The following is a 12,500-nucleotide window of genomic DNA, read 5'->3' on the forward strand; positions in this document are numbered from 1 at the left end:
ACCACTACTACTACTACTACTGCCCCTGCTGCTGCTGCTCATACAACTACTACTATTACTACTACTCTACACTAACGTCCTTTCCTTCAATAACTTAAAAATCTTACGTGCAATTGAGAAGGGAATAATATAGTCACTTAGAAAATGCATTGATCATTACAAGTCATTCGTCGCTGAAAGATGAAACGAATAATCTTTTTTTTTTCAAATTTAGTTTACTAGTATCTAAATAGTAAATAGTAAAAATTGAATTTATATAGTGCCTAAACATCCACGTTAATCGTTAAAAAATAATTTAAAAAATTAAAAATCACTAAGTACATAATAAGAATGAATACAGAAACAAAATCTAAGCAACACCTATCTCATAAAAAAATAAACCTTAAGGAACAACTCAGTCGTCAGACATTTCCTGAAAGATGATAAATTTCCACAGGACTTTGTCCGAGGGCTGAGTACGTTCCATAGGCGTGGTACAATGGATGAAAAGGCTTTTGTTTTGTTTTTTACTGAAAGTGGATTTTGAGGTGGTAACCTTTATAATTTGGGACTGAGATGATCCTAAATTTCCAGTGGGTTAATACTTTTTAATCAGTTCCTGCAAATATTCAGGTGCCAATCCATCCAGACATCTAAAAACGTAGCACAATATCTTAAATTCTATCCTAAACTTCACAGGAAGCCAGTGCAATGCCTGGAGAATTGGTGTTATATGATCTCTATTTTTCGTTAATTGTATAAGTCTAGCCGCTTTATTTTGAATTTTTTGTAGTTGATGAATTAATCTGCTTTGACAGCCAATGAGAAGGGCATTGCTATTATATTAGAAAACCCGCAATGTTAGCGGATAAATAAAGGCTATAACGAACAGGCATTCGTCTTTTTTAATTATCATATTATTGTATTTTGAAAAAATTAACACAAATCGAGACGAATGTTTTGAGCATCAACGTTCAAAATCGGTCGGGTAATAACATCTATGCGCGCAAATGACTCTGGCAAAGGGTAGCCAGATGGCGATCCCCAACGCCAAACAATAGATAATCAAATGACCCATCATTATACCGTAACATATTTTCTGAGTAAATTTATTAATGAGTGAAAGAATTAACTTTATTTTGTTAAAAAAAGGTCTACATGTTACTTGTATTTAACCCCCTCCTTACCACCCATAGGAAAATCATCACATTCGTTACGATGCAGCCAACAGTTTTCTCATTCTAACTTCTTTTGTAAAGGAATTCTTAGATTTCAGCTATAGATAGAATGCGGTTGGCCATGGAGTTCACAACATTGCCATCCGGAAGTATAACGGACCAACACACAAACTCTGTGTAACCATGAACTTTTATAGTCTGGTTAATACAGTTTAGTGAGAACAACTCACACAACGCGGATGGCAAAAGCAATAACAAAGGCCTGAGTGACGTCAACTGCATACTATCTATAGATAGAATGCGCTTGGCCAAGGAGTTCACAACATTGCCATCCGGAAGTATAACGGACCAACACACAAACTCTGTGTAACCATGAACTTTTATAGTCTGGTTAATACAGTTTAGTGAGAACAACTCACAAACGCGGATGGCAAAAACAATAACAAAGGCCTGAGTGACGTCATCTGCATACTATCTATAGACATCATTTTGCTGAACAACACTCGGAATAGAATGTACTTGTTACTTTTTTGTTTGATTAGGAAAAGTTGTTTTTTTTTTGTGTTGGGTGGTTGTGAACTTTCGAGGGCAATTCTAAAAATGGCTGGCAAGGAAAGATTTAAGTCTGTAAAATAATTTTATAATTTTTAGATTTGCCAGTATTTCTGGGTTCCTTGGCAAACAAGGAAACGCGGGCTGTACAAAACAAATAACCAGTAGAGTTTTGACAAATCAAAATATGGAATTTGTTTACACACCTTCACAAGTGCTCGGACAAATATATTTGGTTGTTTACCAACAATAACATGAATGATATCGGCCTATCTCTGATCATTGTTATTGTTTTTATACCGCCTAATTGGTGACTAATTATCACACGATTTTGTCGATCATATTATAAACGTTTAAGTTTACACATAGTTTTCTGTGTCAGTTCTATCGATTAAGCCGTCGAGCGGTGGGTATTTTATTTAGACACATGCTATAGATAGTAAAACATGTGAAGTTCACAATGTTTACCAATCACTGCCATTGTTTATATTATGACGACTGTCCGGAAGGCTTGGCATCCAAGTGTCCTCTTTTAGCCCTCACGCACAGACACACTCACACCGCATCCTGTTTGTTAAAAGAATAGAAGCATTAATACACTTCATGAATGTCGTCAGAGGAGGTCACTGGAAGTCTCTCTCTCTCTCTCTCTCTCTCTCTCTCTCTCTCTCTCTCTCTCTCTCTCTCTCTCTCTCTTTCTTTCTCTTTCTTTCTTTCTTTCTTTCTTTCTTTCTTTTCTTTTTTATTTATTGTCCAACCAAACACCACAAAAGACTGTTCAGGACCACATGAACAGATACAGACGCTGACGCACACACACACACACACACACACACATACACACAAACACACACACACATACAAACATATACACACACCTACTGATAATATCACTATTTATTACGTTGTCATACACGAACACTTTTCTTTCCAGCCAATAAATACATTTGCTTCTTAAGCCGGATGCAAACAAGCGACAACCTTAAAACTTTTAATCTGAAGAATCGCTTTATTAACCCCTTTGCCTTATCGATGGATAATAGATTAAAAGAATACATTATTGTGTCTGACGTGTGGCGTAGACCCAGCCTACCATCACGCTAAACAAAATATGTAACAGGAAATATAACTAGTTGGTCATGGCCCCAAACATTTCAAGTGATATCAGATTATGTGGCAATGTGGTCTAGTGGTTCACACACACCTATACATTCACGCATTTTCATCTATATTATTATGAGAATCTAATACTATATATGTATATATATATATATATATATATATATATATATATATATATATATATATATATATATTTCGTGTTCATATGAAAAAGGCCAAAGTCCGAAACGTCGTTTGTTTTGTGTTGTTCCCTTATTCATGAATCACATTTACTCCCTTTATGTTTCTCTCTATTATATTGACTCATTTAGGCACCTCTAATTTTTAGTTAGTGGTATGACACGCGCCTTCCAATCAAGGGGTCGAATCCCGATTTAAGCGGCGCATTTTTTAGTCCTCGGAAAAGACGATGTATTCACATTCTCTCACCATAATCAGGTGTGAAATGAATACCTGGTCGTTAACTGCGCTGTCTCTGTCCGAAAGAAATTAATTGTAAAATCGCTAACAGGCGTCATGTTTCGTTAGCCCCTTGTAAAGCGCGTTGAGCAGGTTTAGTGTATATTGCTCCATCTAAATGCTCAAGTTTTATCACGTGACTCATCCATTACTTTTTATGTGGCCATTATTGTAATAACTCTCGTACAATACCCGTCACTACCTATATCCAGGTCCTCATTCACACCTGAATCGAGCGGTTTGCCAAGATGGTGATCATATAAATCGTTGCTATTTGAAGTATAACATTTCTGGCCAAATAAAAAATAATAGTAATTGCGTTTTGCCAGCGAACAGCATAGAGGCTTCGTGACTCTCAATCACATACGCTTTATTGCAACTAACCACCTCAGTCTTTCCCAATTATCCGGTCTGGAAAATGGTCAGCGCTCTGTCGATATAACTTTGATGACGTAGCCATTCGATCTTCGATGACCCAGTGAACACGGGCATCACAAGGACAAACATGAACCACGGTCGTGTCTTCTTGATGTTTGGAATAATAATATCATTATAATATTACTTGCATACTGTTTGTTACCAATTGCCCATTGACCTCATGGTTGGACTCCCTTACTTACATTGGAAAATATGTATATTTAGAGAAACTGCGCGCGTGCGGACACGCACGCACAGAGAGATAGATACATAGATAGATAGAGATAGATAGAAAGATAGAGAGAGAGAGAGTGAGAGAGAGAGAGAGAGAGAGAGAGAGAGAGAGAGAGAGAGAGAGAGAGAGAGAGAGAGAGAAAGAACATAGAGATGCTACCACTTAGAATAAGAACACATTGAGTATGAAAAAGAGGAGAACAGAGGAGTAAACGTAAAAGAGGAGAAAATTAAAGGATGAGGAGGGAGAAAGAGATAAATAGATGGGTATATATATATATATATATATATATATATATATATATATATATATATATATATCTCACAACATTGCCATCCGGAAGTCTGGTTAATACATTTAAGTGAGAATTGCTCATAAACGCGGATGGCAAAAAGCAATAACAAATTCCTGAGTGACGTCAACTGCATTAGTTACTTACAAACATACCATCGATAGCAAAACCTGTGGAGTTCGCTTTGTTTACCAAACACTGATATTGTTTACATTATGACTACTGTCCGAGAGGCGTGGTTATCTCTGTTTCTATAGATAGTATGCAGATGACGTCACTTAGGTCTTTGTTATTGTTTTTTGCCATCCGCATTTGTGAGTAATTCTCACTGAACTGTATTAACCTGACTATAAACGTTCATGGATACACACAGTTTTGTGTATTTGTCCGTTATACTTCCGGATGGCAATGTTATGAGCTTCTTAGCCAAGCGCATACTATCTATTGACTTCCCAGTAAGTCGGTCGGTCAGTGGGTCAGTTAAGTACAGATAAAAAGTGGACATAGCTATAAATAGTAAAGAAAACGACTGGATCCTTCCCTTCCAGTGGCCTTACGTATGCTGGTAAGATTATCGTGTTTATACGCCTTACGTAGAGTAAGTGTTAAGTGGTAGGGGTTATAAAATTATATGGAGAGACGATTAACGTATGGAAGAATGACGATATTGCAATGATGTCAGTTGGATGATTTAGATTTACTTTGGAATAGGGCAAAGAAGTAGTGGCGTCACACCATCTACTCTTCCAGTTCCAAATTCATTGGAAATGTGTATGTAACCAGTCATTCTGAGGACTAATAATGAATTGGCTACATATTGAATCATAAAGTGGCATGATTATTTTAGTTGCAGGATGTATAGATAGTTCGAAGTTGACGTCACTCAGGTTTTTGTTATTGTTTTTTGCCATACGCGTTTATGAGTAATTCTCACTAAACTGTATTAACCAGACTATAAAAGATCATGGTTACACATAGTTTTGTGTGTTAGCCAGTTATACTTCCGGATGGCAATGTTGTGAACTCCTTGGCCAAGCGCATACTATCTATAAGCAGATTCTTAGGATTATAGGTTGTAAAAGATCGAGGGTGGATAATTTTATTTGGCGACCAGCTTATATTTAGACAGGAAAATAAGATGCGATCATTAAGTTATAGCCTGACACCGTGGCCATCATTAAGTTATAGCCTGACACCGTGTCCTTCGTTAAGTTTTAGCCTGACTCCGTGGCCTTCGTTAAGTTATAGCCTGACACCGTGGCCTTCGTTAAGTTATAGCCTGACACCGTGGTCTTCGTTAAGTTATAGCCTGACACTGAGCAAAAAAAATGACGTCAAAATACCAGTCTTTTGCCACAAAAGAAAACAAATCGTGAGTTGTATTCAATAATTCAACCAATGAAATAACTTGTTTCCATGAGCTCTACTAACGACAACTCACTAGGCGGTGCAAAAAACAAATAATGACGTCAAACTGCCTGTCCTTTTTGGAGTTCAGTGTCAGGCTATAACATAACGATGGCTACGGCCTGACACTGAAACCCAAAAAGACTTGCATTTTGACGTCATTATTTGGTTTTTGCACCCCCCTAGTGAGTTGTCGTTATTAGTGCTCATGGAAACAAGTGGTCCCATTGGTTGAACTATTGAATACAACTCACGATTTGTTTTCTTTTGTGGCCAAAGACTGGCATTTTGACGTCATTTTTTGGTCAGTGTCAGGCTATAGATAGAATGCGCTTGGCCAAGGAGTTCACAACATTGCCATCCGGAAGTATAACCGACCAACACACAAACTTTGTGTAACAATGAACTTTTATAGTCTGGTTAATACAGTTTAGTGAGAACAACTCACAAACGCAGATGGCAAAAACAATAATAAAGGCCTGAGTGACGTCATCTTCGAACTATCTATAGATAGACTGCGCTTGGCCAAGGAGTTCACAACATTGCCATCCGGAAGTATAACGGACCAACACACAAACTCTGTGTAACCATGAACTTTTATCGTCTGGTTAATACAGTTTAGTGAGAACAACTCACAAACGCGGATGGCAAAAACAATAACAAAGACCTGAGTGACGTCATCTGCATACTATCTATACATTAACGATGGCTACGATTACGAACTCCAGCTAGCTGTAAATATTCGTGCATGAACGGAATGAGGTGTGGCTCAATGGTAAGACTGGGAAGATTGTTCTTGTATTATAATTCACTGGGGGTGGAATACCAGGTCGTGTACTAGAGTAATAGATTGCCGGTGTGGATAAGAATATGTTTATTATACTATTATTTATGTGTTGCTACTAGATGTAATGAATTGAACACGAAGTGTAGAAAGAAAGAAGAAGAAGATGTAGAACAGAGAGAAGTAGAAAGAGAGAGAAGAAGAAGAAGAAGAAGAAGAGAAGAAGAAGAAGAAGAAGAAGAAGAAGAAGAAGAAGAAGAAGAGAAGAAGAAGAAGAAGAAGAAGAAGAAGAAGAAGAAGAAGAAGAAGAAGAAGAAGAATATGATGATGATGATGATGATGAAGATGATGATGATGATGGTGCTGATTGTGATGGTTATTACATATTAAATTCATCCTCCTCCTCCTTCTCCTCCTCCTCCTCCTTCTCCTCCTCCTCCTCCTCATCGTCATCATCATCATCACCATCATCATCATCATCATCATCATCATCATCATCATCATCATCATCATCATCATCATCATCATCATCATCATTATCATCATCATCATCACCTTGCCACGTCTGTAAACGAATTTCTATTTTTTTGGGGGATGAATAAAGTATATATTATCATCATCATCATTATCATCATCATCATCATCATCATCATCATCATCATCATCATCATCATCATCATCATTATTATTATTATTATTATTATTATTATTATTATTATTATTATTATTATTATTATTATTATTAATATTATTATCATTATTATTATTATTATTATTATTATTATTATTATTATTATTATTACTATTATTATTATTATTATTATTAATATTATTATTATTATTATTACTATATTATCATTATATTATTATTATTATTATTATTATTATTATTGTTATTATTATTACTATTAATATTATTATTATTGTTATTATTATGATGACGAAGATGTTGAAAATAATGAAGAACATAATCGATATTATGGTCCCTTGTCACCAAAGACAGATCTACTTCATCACGATCTAACCCCCCCCCCCCCCCCCCTAAAAATAGATTGAATAATAATAATAATAATAATAATAATAATAATAATAATAATAATAATAATAATAATAATAATAATAATAATAATAATAATAATAATAATAATAATAATAATATATGTATTTCTTGACATTTATTTTTATGTACCTACTAGGTTATATCAAAGATGAAAGCATGATAAAAACCCAGACAATAGATTTTACATCCTTGATCGTGCTTGGGACACTGGCCTTTATTGTGACATTAAATCTAAGACTATTCTTAATAGTCAGATTGTGACAGGATTCATTCAAGTGTGTACAATGTCTGCCTTGTGTCAAATGTCTCTCCATTCAATAACACACATGTAGCATGATTTAACCAGTTCATTGCAATACTCTGGAAAAAAAAACTGGTATTTAAAAATTTGGCAAAAAAAAACTTGTCCTTCAATTATCGATCGATTTAAATAACACTCATCTTAGCAAAAACTCTCAAACTTGGGACTTAAGAAAGACTTGACGAAGTCCCAGGTTTGATAGTATTTTTTAAAGATGAGGGTCATTTTAAACGGTTGATATTTGAAGGATGAGTTTTCTGACCAAACTTTCAAATACCAGGGTTTTTTTTCAAGAGCGCTCAGTTGACTGGTTAATCGTATGAATGAATACGTGGCATGCTTGACCTGACAGATCAAATTTGAAGTGGACATTTCAGAATACTTCAATTATTATTCATGCCTCTCGTAATATTTGTTTTCTATTGTTCTTCGAAGAAGTGTCATATCTAAATTTGTTGTTTGCAAAAACAGGATGTTGTGTTTGAATAAACATTTTTGATATTTTGCGACATGATTATTTTTGCTTTATTCTTGCACTATTTTCTTCTTCTTGCGTTTAATGGATTCTTAACCTTTCAAAAAAATTATTTGTCGTTCTTTTTTATTGGTGAAATATTTTTTTTTTATTTAGAAAAGCACTTACTGTGATTTTCAGCTCTCAAAGACGCAAAGACTCTATCGAGATGTTAAACAGTTTGAAACCAAATAGATTTGAATAAACTGCTATGTGGTTTTGTGGTCTGAAACTCGCTTTCGGATCGGGAGGTCCTGAGTTCGAGCCTCGCTCGGCGCACAGTTGAGTCCTTGGAAACCCGGCAGTTAACAGCGTTGTCTCTGTTGGAGAAATAATTGCAATATCGCCTAACAAGCGGCATATCTCGTTCTACATGTTATGTTACATGTTGCTGTTGGTCAGGGACCCCGTGTGAAGCGCTTTGGGAACATTAAGTGGATGTTGCGCTATAAAAAGCTCAAGTTTTTTTTGGTGTTTTTTATTATTTTTTTTTTTTTGGGGGGGGGGGGGTGTTCTTGGTTTTTTTAAAATTAGCTGAATGCGATTATCACGGATTCTGTCCCTTTATTGTAACCAACACAGTGAATACTTTTCAGAGGACAGCACACATGTAAACAATTATTTAAGGGCTCGATGATTTCTACGGGTGAACACAACTCACAGAATCGCACAAATCCTTTTAAAGACAAGCCTTAACACCGAGATACCAGTCCCGTGTGGAGGGATCATTGTAACCTTCTTTGTCCACAAACTAAGGGACTGAATTTGGTAGATTTCTCAATTGGTAGAATGAAGTTGACGTCACTCAGGTCTTTGTTATTGTTTTTTTTTTTTGCCACCCTCGTTTATGAGTATTTCTCACTCAGCTTTGTTAATCAGACTACAAAAGTTCATGGTAACACAGAGTTTTGTGTTTTGGTCCTTTAAACTTCCGGGTGGCAATGTTGTGAGTTTCTTAGCCAAGCGCATACTATCTATAGCTACTCTGCCGTACTCTGGAAAAACCTAATATTAAAAAATTTGGCCAGAAAACTCGTCGTTCAAATATCGATCGATTTAAATTACACTCATCTTTGCAAAAACTCTCAAACATGGGATTTCGCAAAGTCCCAGGTTTGGGAGTTTTTGCCAAGATGAGGGTCATTTAAATCGATCAATATTTGAAGGAATTGTTTACTGGCCAAATTTTCAAATATTATGTTGTTTTTTTTTCAAGAGTAAAATCAATTTTGTTCTTTCTATATTACCTTACAGATTTCATGTCTTGTCTTTCGTGTTTTGTGTTTCCGATGGCTTGTGACTCCTTGTAAAGCACTTTGAGCAAGTTTAGTAGATATTGCTCTATAGAAATGCGATTTTAAAAGAGTAAATTCAAATGGGAATGAGATTAGCGGAAGAGTAGCGTCCCTTGATTGGACGTCACCGGTGGAGAAGTTATTTGTAAACAAACCAACTACAAGCCAGGCGCTCCAAAAAGAGAATATATTCATATTTCTGTACAAAAATGCATATCATAATCAACGTTATGCATTTATGTACAGAAATATGAATAATACATTTTTTATTTGGAGCGCTTGGCTTGTAGTTGGTTTGTTTACAAATAACTTCTCCACAGTGACGTCAAATCAAGGGACGCTACTCTTCCGCAAATCTCATTCCCTATACAATTATTTTGTTTTTAAAGTTCAAAACTTCACATTTCTTACCATTTTAGCTTTAACAATACATTCGGACATCTAGTTGTCACGGACACTGGGTGGGGTTCCTGACCTCCCATAGTCGGCAGGGAGATACTTACTGAGTCTTCTATCCCCCTATACCTGGGTGGGGTTCCTGACCTCCCATAGTCGACAGGGAGGTGCTTACTGAGTCTTCTATCCCCCTATACCTGGGTTGGGGTTCCTGACCTCTCATAGTCGGCAGGGAGGTACTTACTGAGTCTTCTATCCCCCTTTACCTGGGTGGGGTTCCTGACCTCCCATAGTCGGCAGGGAGGTACTTACTGAGTCTTGTATCCCCCTATACCTGGGTGGGGTTCCTGACCTCCCATAGTCGGCAGGGAGGTACTTATTGAGTCTTCTATCCCCCTATACCTGGGTGGGGTTCCTGACCTCCCATAGTCGGCAGGGAGGTACTTACTGAGTCTTCTATCCCCCTATACCTGGGTGGGGTTCCTGACCTCTTATAGTCGGCAGAGAGGTACTTACTGTCTTCTATCCCCCTATACCTGTTTTCCAACTTGCTTTCTGTCTTTGTCTTGCTTGGAATGAGATTACTTGGTGTTGTCCTAATCCTGGCCGGATGCCCTGGCTGAGAGGGAAACAGTCAAATGTATAGTTAGTTTTGAGAGATGATATTTATTTTTCTTGTAAACCATCTCTGTGTTATGCATTGAATTATGTAATATTTATATTATATATGATTTGTAAAACATTTGAGTGTATTCCTCTCAGTGGGCACCTGTGCTTGTGTCTGGATGAGACTTTTAGTGATCTCAAACTAAGTACTTTGATTGATAGTGTGCTCTTGGAATCTACACCTGTTTCTTATTTGAACCAATACCCCTTTGTCTTACATTTTCTTGGGTGCTTTGATTGTAATTCTATAACTTTTTACTATCCCATTTTCTTCCTTTTTACTGGCGTCGATATGACCTGAATGTGTTGCAGGTGCCGTAAAACCCTTAAAAACAAGCAAACAAACAGTCACGGACAAAACACCCTTTTGGATCGGCGGTCACATTTAGCACATAACATAGGATATCAACACATAATAAACACAACGTACAAGCACGCACAAAAAAGACCGCCCCTCAAACAAACACATCTCGAAGCTCTTGTAGCGATTCTCGGAAATCGCTTCATCCAATACGACAATAACATGCCATTAACACATTCCATTCACATGAATGGATGGATTACAAAGGATTATATAGACGCAGTTAAAGGTAACACGGAGAGATTGGATTCAATAGTCTGATGTCACGTCGCCCAGCAACGGCGAGCAGCGTGGTTCTAAACAAAGAAAATCGGTACTTTTTATTTTTCATGCTGGCTAAAACTTTTCATGTGATCAGAATGTATAAAAGTCAAAACAAGATCATATTTATAATGTTTTTCTCCTCTGGATACACTTTTAATTCTCGTCGAATAATAAATATAAATTTCATAAGGGCGTCCGCCATTGTTCCGATAGTTTAGAGCCAGTTACTATGGTACCATGCGTCATTACGAGGGAAGTGCGTCATGACTGTTGAAGGCTATTTCGCTCTATTTTGTTGCCAAATCGTGGATTCCGATAGCTCAGTTGGTAGAGCACTCGCTTCACACGCAAAGAGACCGAGATCGATTCCGGGATCAGTCGAAATTTATTTTCTGACCCCCTGTGCCCACCATGCAGTGACCCTACTTGGTATATTAGATCTATCGAAAAGCCCTCTTCGATAGACTAGCGTGGTATACAAAGGAAAGCAAGCAATTGCTATTGACCGTTACACGCTATTGAAACCGGGATAAACTCCGGCTCCATAGGTATAAAATACCTCTGATGGACCTACTTCCATTCATCACGGTACATTGCCGTTTTGGGGCAGTGGTCCACAATTTCTGGCTATAGATGGAACAGAATTGACGTCACTCATCTATTTGTTATTGTTTTAAGACAGCCATTCTAATGATTAGCTCTCACTACTAAATTATAACAATTAGACTATAAACGTTTTCGTTTACGGACAGTTTTGTGTGTTGGAATGGTATATCCGACTGCCGGATGTTGTGAGTATTTTACCTAAATGCATTGCATAAATAGGACGGTTTACAGAATAAAACCGATATGAAAAAAAAATAAAAAGAGCATTTATATAGGTCAATATCCACTAAGCGTGCTCAAAGTAAGCGCTTTAAAAGGGGTTCCTAGACAACAGCAACATTTAACATGTAGGACGGTACACAAACGCCTCTTAGCGATATTACAATTTTTCCGACAGTGGTAAAGCTGTTAACAACCAAGTAGTCATCTAACACCTGAGTACGGTGAGAGAATATGAGTAAAGAGCCTTTTCCAAGGATTCAACTATGCGCCGCTCAGAGCCGGTCTCGAACCCTGGACCTTCCGATCCGAAAGGGATGATAAATAAAATTCCCTTTATTCATCCCATAGGGGAAAATTGACTCTAGGGTCTATTCCAGGGTAAGACTGGAG

This window comes from Berghia stephanieae, chromosome 10 (assembly GCF_034508935.2).
Source record: "Berghia stephanieae isolate SIO BIC M18660-M18661 chromosome 10, UCSD_Bste_1.3, whole genome shotgun sequence".
NCBI classification, from domain to species: Eukaryota; Metazoa; Mollusca; class Gastropoda; order Nudibranchia; family Aeolidiidae; genus Berghia; species Berghia stephanieae.